Here is a 9,900-nt window from a genome sequence, read left to right on the forward strand (position 1 = left end):
CTTCAGTCAAATCTCTCTGCAGTGGCCTACCCCTGAGGTAGGTCTCTGTCTGGGTTTCATGACCAGGATCCAGGGAGTGCCATGCTTGAATTCTAGGTGGAAGTAGTCAAAGCTCCAGCTTGTGCACACTGGATGCCAAAAGAAAGGTTACCACATGGATACTGTCAAGTTTAGTCACCAGATGCCACAACCATCACAGCCAAACTAGCAAATTCCGGTAAGGAGCGATGGGAGATTGGAAGAAATAGAGTTGACACATGCAGATCTTGAAGATAAAACATCTGGAGTTGGATGGAGCACTGATCTCTGATGGAGAAGCAGGTCTAAAGAATTACACCATCAATCTTTATTATAAATGTCTCTAACTCAGATGAAAGACTATGCAAGCATTATTCTTTGTATTCATGAAAGTTACAGAGTTAGCAACAGTATGCAACTATTTCCTCAGTCACATTCTACAGTTGCAATGTGCAATGTTAGGAGCATTGTGCAGCTCTCAAGAAAGTCCATTGTTTAAAGTTACTAATTCCTGGACAGATTCAGGAGCAGAGGAACTGGTGAAGCATTGTGGTTATCTTAGCAAGGAAGTTCCTTCATTCCCAGGAGCTGCTGTGCCTGAGAATAAGGTAGAGTCTGATAAGACTCTAGCATGGAGGTCATCTCCATAGCAATTGGGTATCCTATGCCTTTGCACAGAAACTGTCCCAATCACCAAGTATGTCACAGCCACGAAGTCATCAGGGACCCCAATCTCAGACACTGATCTCCTAGTTACTGTCACTGGTCTCCACAACCACTATCTTCTTGAGAGGAAATCAGCCCTCTGGGTTGTGCTATACTTCAGCCTGCCAGAGTCAATAGTGGAGCATCAGAGCAGTACTGTGCTAGAATGCAGCAAGAAGATCCTTGAGGTGTTGCCAGGCACTGAGCACTGAAGTCCTGCAAGTGCTCCCCATTTGAAATTGCTCTGCCCCAAGACCTTCACACTCTATGTCTATGGATGAGAGTGACAGCATCAGTGATCTTAGAAATGCCTTCAGGTCCATTCTTCCATTGCCCTTGGATAATATTATCTGGCTGATCCATAAGCATCTCCTCATCCGAAGGTCACTGGCCTACACTTTGATCCTTCCTCCTGAACATGCTTTCTCATGTTTTACAATTTGGACAGTTTGGGGATTTTCCATATCTTTGATTTCTGCTTCCTTTTTAATGAAAAATTCCATTTAAAATATTTTTCTCTTTTCACATTTTACTATAAGCAGTCAGCATGAGACATATGGCACCTTCAACACTTTGTTTCAGAATTTCTTTAGTCAAGCATCTTGTTTCATTGCTCACAACTTATATTTTCTTCATAATTCTAGGACACAAACAAAATTTCAACCAAGTTCTTTTCCAATTCATGGCAAGAGTCAATTTTCTTTTGGTTTCAAAAAATAGCTTCATGTTTTCCTCAGAGATGTCATCAGAATGATAGTTTTTATCTACATTTCTATGAACACTCTTTTATTTATTGATTTTTTTTTTGTTTTTTGTTTTTTTTTTTCTCTTTTTTTTTATTTTTTATTGTGGGTTGTTCAAAACATTACAAATTTCTTGACATATCATATTCCACACTTTGATTCAAGTGGGNATTGATTTTTAAAAAATGAATGAAAGTGGAAAGGATTACAATTCTTATTACACATATACAGTACACTTTTTCATATCTCTGGTTGTATATAAAGTATGTTGACACCAATTTGTGTCTTCATACATGTACTTTGGATAATGATGTCTCTCACATTCCACCATCCTTGCTAATCCCCTGCTCTCTTCCTTTCCCTCCCACCCCTCTTCCCTATCTAGAATTCATCAATTCCTCCCATTCTCCCCCTCCCTACCCCACTATCAGTCAGCCTCCTTATATCAGAGAAAACATTCGGCATTTGTTTTTGGGGGGATTGGCTAACTTCACTTAGCATTAACTTCTCCAACATCATCCATTTACCTGCAAATGTCATGATTTTAAATTTTTACCCCTCACACATCAGATAGAGCACTAATCTCTAGGGTATATAAGAACTCAAAAAGCTAAGCAAACACTTCTCAGAAGAGGATATACAATCAATCAACAAATATATAAAAATATCTTCATCATCTCTAGCAATTAGAGAAATGCAAATCAAAACTACTCTAAGATATTATTTCACTCCAGTCAGAATGACAGCTATTAAGAATACAAACAACAATAAGTGTTGGTGAGGATGCGGAGAAAAAAGTACACTCATACATTGTTGTGGGACTGCAAATTGGTGCAGCCAGTATGGAAAGCAGTATTGATATCCTTTGGAAATCTGGGAATGGATTCACCATTTGACCCAGCTATCCCTCTTCTTGGTCAACACCCCCAAAAGACTTAAAAACATCATACTACAGGGGCACAGCCATATCAACATTTATAGAAGTACAATTCACAATAGCTAAATTGTGGAGCCAACCTAGATGCCCTTCAATGGATAAATGGATAAAAAAAAATGTTTCATATACACACAATGGAATTTTAGTCAGCAATAAAAGAGAATAAAAAATCATGAACATTATTTATCATGACTCTTTCAGTCAGCTTTTTCATCACTGTGACCTAAAGGTCTGGGAAACACACACACACACACACACACACACACACAGAAGGGAAAGTTTATTTGGGACTCAAAATTTTCAGGGGTCTCAATCCCTTGATGACCAATTCCATTGATTTGGGCTAGAGGCTGGCAGAACATCATAGTGGAAGGGTGTAATGGAGGAAAGCAGTTCAGAAAAAAAGATGATTAGGAAACAGAGAGATTTCTTCTTACCAGTCACAAAATATATACCCCCAAAGGCATGCCTTCACTGACCTACTTCCTCCAGCCAGTCCCTACCTGCCTATGGCTGTGAATTATTTAATCCTTATCAGTGGATTAATAAACTGGTTAGATTGCAACTTTCATTACCCAAACATTTCATCTCTAAACTTCCTTGTGTTGTCTTACAATTGAATTTTGGGGGGATACCTCATATCTAAACCGTGATAATGACCATGTGGATGGTCTCTAAGAAGATTAACACTTTCTCTACATCACTACCATTTTGAGTCTTCACAGAAGCAATCACTATGGTGCATTCATCGTGGTATAGGATTTTTTCCTAGCATGAACATCGCAACTCTTCTGGTCTCTATCAATTACCCAGTTTCAAAGTCATTTCCACATTTTTAGCATTCATTATAGGAGTATTAATACTTCTCGATACCAAATCTATCTTAGTTCAATCAGGCTGCTCTAACAAAATACCAAAAATTAAGTGGTTTATAAATAATACAAATTTATTTCTCACTATTCTAGAGGCTGGAAATCCAGCAGAAGATTTAGATACATTTGATTTCTGGTGGGAAAAAAGTTCCTTGTTCAGAAAATGGTAATATGTTACTGTGTACTCAAATGTTGGAAGGGAGAAGGTGACTCTCTGAGGTCACTTTTAAAGGGAACTATTTCCTTTCATGTGGCCATCATCACTTTTTATGATTGAGTTTCAACATATGAATTTTGGGAGGACACAAACAGTCAGGGCACAGCACCAATCAATTAGCATTTATGTTTGTTCAAGTCTCCACCAAATCAGAAAAAGAAAAATACAATACAAAACAGAAGACATCCTCTTTGATTCTTTATCTAACTAGAGCTTCTTAATTTATTACATTCACAGGACAACAACTTCCTCATTAAAAACATTTAAATATACTATCTTAATCAAGTATTGTCACATAGTAAATGCACAATAAGGTTCACCTGCATTTTTTCATAAGTATGCATACACTGCATCTGAGCACTTATTTGCACTGAATCTGATTTCAGGATTTGGCATGTAGACCCTACTTCTAGTCACTTTCTTTCCTTGGCTCTCAGGATACCACATTAGATTGTTTTTCCTTTTTCTCTGAGGCCTCTGTTTTTTGGAATCCACTTATGAAGTATTAGATATCATGGTTTTCTTATATATGCCCTTTTCTTGATGCCTTCCCCACTCTCTTACTTGATCCTGTCATCTACTTCTATGAATGACAATTCAATGATGACTCAAAATTTCTTTTTTAAAATGCCAACATATGCATATTAAAATTTGTACCCTGAGTATCTGTGTAGATAACTCAGAAGCACTTCAAATGCAGCACTTTATTTAGAAAATCAGAAGGGATAAGAGGAAGGTAAGCCAGTATCCCCCAAAATAGTGAATGTTACTTTCTAGTCCCTTGACTTGTGACAATAAGCAGAGGGACAAATGTGCAGATTCTAAAGATGTTTAACAGGTAGAAATGTCATGTGTTTTTTTGGCTGGTTAGATGTATGAATGGAGAGAGAAATCTAATAGTAGATATATATATATATATATACACACACACACTCTCTTAAAATTTAAAAGAGGAAAATTAAAAGCACATCATAAATGAAGCTAGAGAAATGTGCAGAAGTCAGATTGTGAATGGTCTTACTTGCATTTGGCCATAATTCTAACCACAATGAAATGCTGTGAGAAAGTTTCAGACACAGGAAAGAAATAAACAAATATGTCTCATAGAGAGCTTACTATGACTGGTTTGTGTGACTTACCAGGCAGCTGGGTAAAAAAAAAGAGATGCATATGCAAAACAACTAGAATCACTAATGATTAACTTGTGCCAACATGATTAATGTGAGTAATAAATATGGCTGAAGATAAGAAGAGGGAAATTCTTTGAGATTGCAAGGGAAGGCTTCATAGAGAAAGTAAAATTTGAAAATGTGAGTTAAAGACATGGATGATGCATTAGATCTAAGCAGGGAATAAAAGAAGCACAGCTTTCCAGGCCCGCACCACAGAGTTGATATAGTTATATGCAGAAGCTAAAAGTTACTCACAAGGGATATTTTTTGGTAGAACAGTAAATTGACCAATCTGAATGTTGCAAGGGATTCATCTGGAGGAACAAAATAAGAAAAGATAAGGCAAGAATGCTTGTAAATGACACTGATACCACCACTGAACAGATTTTTCCTAGCAATTGGAAGCCATTTCAAAGTCTGAGCAGAGAATTTAGATTAACTATCTGTGCTTCAGGACAATAAGCATGGTGGAAGATAATCCTATAGTGAAGACTAGGTGGATGAGACACAGAAAGCTAAGTACTGAAGGGGTTTATGAGATCTGAGGTCAGGAGGCATTAAACTAAAAAAGCTTTGAAATCAGTGGAATGAGACTGCTAGATATGATGGAGCATCAGGGAAAAAAAAACATGAGGACTTTCAGAACATGAGACAGACATAATTACATTGTTTTAGTACTATTCTAGTGTCTCTCCAAAATGTAAGCCGGGAATACATTTGACGACAGGATAATATTGCTCAGTGTCTCTTTATGAGGAAGTCTTATATTCTTTAGTGAGAAATGAGGTGTTACTTATTCTTGTAACAATGTCTGTATCTTCAACCTGTAGGGTATGATATTTAGGAATGATTGCTCCAAGATGAGGGCAAAGTCGACAATAGATCCATTATTACTTCCTGGTATCAATAGAGACTTCTTATATACAGAAATGCTACCAAAGAGAACAAGAAATGATGGAGAAATATTGCCATTTTGATGATAGTGATGTAGTAGAGGGGAGAAGAAGTCAGAGAGACAGTAGTAATAAAAATCAGCTTAAAGTATGACATGTAAGTGGGATTTAATATATTTCAATAAGCAAAGGGACAAATGTGCAGATTCTAAAGATGTTTAGCAGGTAGAAATATCAGATGTTTAATTAATTTAAACATTAAATTAATCTCAAGGAATCAGAATATTTTACTGGATAAAATAACTTCCAGGATTAGTTAGGAACTACTTGCCATCTGATTCTAAGACGTTTCACATATACTTTCAAAATAAATGGAAGAAAGTGTTGAATCACAGTATGATCACTAGGGACTCAGATATTTCTCATTGAAAGAATAAGAAAAGAAGAATAGGAGCCCATTTAGAGAACAATAAAAACAACCAAGAATTTGGGGAACCTGAAGTCACAGTTTTCCATACTATCTTGATAATTGTTAGAATAAGAAAAATAGGTTATTACTTGTGTTTCAACAGATTTGCCAAATGTTATGAATGTGTATGTCATTACTGGTGATAGTAGTAAGCATCATGGTTCTTAACACTTGAGTTATTCACAAGACTTTAGTAAAACATAGCAAATATTCTAAGTATTAGAAAATCACAGACTTTTCAGAAAATGTAGTATTTGCCTTTGGACTGTGAGGCTCTAAATGAGAAGGTATGGCAAAAAGAATGATACAGAAATCCTAGTTAATAGAATACATTCTTCCTCCTTATCAGAATTTTAATTCTTACTAGTATACCTCTTCTGAACACCCACAGAGCCTGATGGCACCCTTGAAAATTCCATCACCAAAGAATTCTCCCTTCAATGGAAACAGTGTCATCTTCCTGGAACACCATGCAGTAAAAACCCTCTGGAGCAAAGCAATCCTATGAATTTATGAACAATTGGAAAAGTCAAACAGCCTATTCCTGCCCCTATGAAGAAGCCTGGATGGGTACAAGAACCCTGAGAATTCAAGTAAGTTGTAAAACTGGGGAAGATGGTATGCAAAGAGGAAGTGAATTCCACACTTCTACCCACGACCAATTCCAATGGTTTTCCTCTTAAAAAAATATTGGGTGAAGAAGCCTCATGTATGTCTCTTCTGTTACTGCCTTGTCCTGAAATTTATGAAGGGGTCTTATAGTGAAATTGGAGGGGATGCAATTGCATGTAGTGTGTGAGTCAGTAACACTTAGAGATGTCTTTACTCTGCAACAGAAAAAAAAAACCCTGTATTGACAGGTGCTTTAACCCTCAGGGAAAGATTAGAGGGTAATTTCCCTTTGTGAAAAGTGAAGCACCCAACACAGAAGCACTGGACTCCAAAGCCAGTGGGGTGTGGCATGGTATGGAGAGACGGAATGGTATAATGAGAGGCGCAGTTGGGAGGCTAATCTGCTGTGTCACCCAATGATGCTCCAATGAACTTTGGTAAATGATTAAAACTCTATGGAAGGACTATATTTGATAATTTCTTACATCTCTAGCATTCTGGGATCTTATTATCTCCTTCTCAGTATGTCTAGAATAATCCCACTGGATGCATGTGTACACTCATATATAAAAGACAATATCATAGTGTTAAGGCTTTGAGGTGAAAGAAGCTCGTTTTCTGAGTGTGTTTACCTACAAAACAGGTTTTATTCCTTAGAGAATACTGCATTTCATTCTTTTCTTTTTTTTTTCTTTTTTTGGCATTATATTTATTATACCAAGTATCGTACATGTAGTACACATGTTTTCATAAACATATTTTGCTTAATCTTCACAATAACTCCCTAAGGAAAAAATACAAGATATAATTTCTTTATTTAAAAACTATAACAAAAGCATAAATTCAGATAGGATAATTAATTTGGCTGTTCTCATGAAACAATCAGAGGAAGAACTGGAACTTGAACCCAGCCCTTTCTGATCTATATTGCCTTATACTAACTTATATACCTTATACCCAGAATTAAAACAGAAAATTTAAACAGTTCTGTGTTTAAAGTGCATCCCTCTGGTTCCAGAAATTTACAGAATCACTTTGATAAAATGCAAGGAAAAGAAATAGTCTCACTTTATTTATGTTTCAATATAAGATAAAATAACCTTCATTTAGATGATTCAAGACATTAATTTAACATGAAAATACATGAAATATTTTGTTTGTTGAGTCTAAGGAAGTGATCACTTTTGTGGTTAACAAGTTTATTCTGAGATTCTGCAGAGCATGTGAGCTTAGCTGAGGAACTTGCATTATGAAACTGAACCATCTTTTATTCTAAAAGAAAAAATAAATACTATCCTTACATTTTAAGCATTTTTCATTTTCTTACCATTAAATGATCTCTTTTCTAGACTTGTATGTATAAATACAGAAAAGAAAACTACTGATGAGGTATCTATCTATCTATCTATCTATCCATCCATCCATCCATCCATCCATCATCTGTCTGAGAAAGAATGATACACTGTACACATATCCTATATATATATAGACACACCTAAGACATCAATGTATGTGATATAGATGAAGAGATTTATTTTAAGTAATTGGCTCAAGCAGTACTGTAGGCTTCAAAGTCCAGAGATCTGCAGGACAAGTTGGCTAGCTGCAGACCCAGGAGAACTGATGGCACAGTTCTAGTTTGAGTCCCAAAGCTTGAGAACCAGAAAAGCCAGTGGTGTATTTATAGTTCAAAGGCCAGCAGGCTCAAGACCCAGGATTAGGTAATGTTTCAGCCTTAGTAGCATGGCAGGAATAAATAATCAAAGTCCAGCTTCTAATGCAGGCAGGAAGGAAGAATCATGTCTTAAAAAGTTCGGCTTTTCCATTCCATTCAGGCCTTCAAGTTGTTAAAAAAAGACCACACATATTAAAGAGGGCAATCTACATTATTCAGTCTATCAATGTGGAGATAAATACCCTGATAGAAAAACTTCAGAACAGTGCTCCATGGAATATCTGGGCACCTAGTATTCCAGTCAGGAAACATGAAGTTAGCCATGACAACATGCTTGAAAAGGAAGCCTAAGGAGAATTGCCTGAGCCATAAGAAGAGGAGGACAGCTGAGCAGTGTTGAAATGGTTTTGCTCGGTTGATGGAGAACACCTTGAGTAGTCTTGAGAAAAAGAGCAAATTTTCAAAAAGGTATGACAAAGCTGAAATTTTTAGAAATTCACTTATTAAATAAGACAAAAAGAAAAAGAAACATGGTAACAGAATTAAAATAACTTTTCCTATAATAGCTTTCAGGAACTTTTTTCAAAAAGATATTTTAAAAGTTTGGAGGGAAAATGTTAGTAATTTTAGTTCCTATATACCAAAAAAAGGGACAATTTAAGGAGAATGACTTTCAGAATATATTTCTACTCTTGCTGCAATAAAATAATCTATAAATTTCTAGAATTCTCAGATTATATTAAAAGGGTCTGAAAATTCCCTATAAGTGTATGCAAATTTGTGTGTGTGTGTGTATGTGAGAGAGAATTCTATTAAGGAGATAGTATATTATTTCCATTAGATTTTCTAAAGAATCTGTAGCCTTCTCAAAAAAATATTTATAATTTACTGTTCAATAGTGAGCACTAGAGATAAGGCATAGAGTCTTCTTTGGTTTAAATTCCCCTTCTAAAACCCTTGTTGAAATTTAATTGCCATTGTGACAGTATAGAACAGTGGAATCTTTAAGTATAATCAGGTCCAGTGAGATCAATGCCCTTATTAGAGGCGTAATTTAATTATAATATGAGTGGGATCCTACTAAAAGGGTAAGTTCAGCCCACACCTTCCTCTATGTCTCACACATGCAAACTTGCCCTTCTACCATGCTATAATGCAACATGAAGTCCCTCACCAGGTGCTGTTATCATGCTCTTATACTTTATAGCTTCCAGAACTATGAGATGAGCAAACCTCTTCTGTTTATAAATTACAGGTTATGTAGTATTTTGTAATAGCAGCAGAAAATGGACAAGGACAGAATGGGAATGGAAGAAGCAGCATGGTAGGGGTAATTCACAAACTGAAGAGATTTTCTAGCTCACTCTTAATTTCTGGGGAAATCTGGGGATCTGCTTGCATAGGTCACAGTGTTGTCGAAAGGACAAAATAAAAGCCACTAGTTATTTGTCTCAATGAGGCTTTGAGAGGGAATCCATCCATACTCCTTTTTTTTAAAAATTCTCCTTGCTCTTACTCCTCTCTCCACCACTCTCCTCAGCTTGATCCCACAGGCAAGCAAAAAGGATCCCTTGAGCAATCTCTGTA

The sequence above is a fragment of the Marmota marmota genome, unplaced genomic scaffold, assembly GCF_001458135.2.
Source record: "Marmota marmota marmota unplaced genomic scaffold, marMar, whole genome shotgun sequence".
In the NCBI taxonomy this organism is placed as follows: Eukaryota; Metazoa; Chordata; class Mammalia; order Rodentia; family Sciuridae; genus Marmota; species Marmota marmota.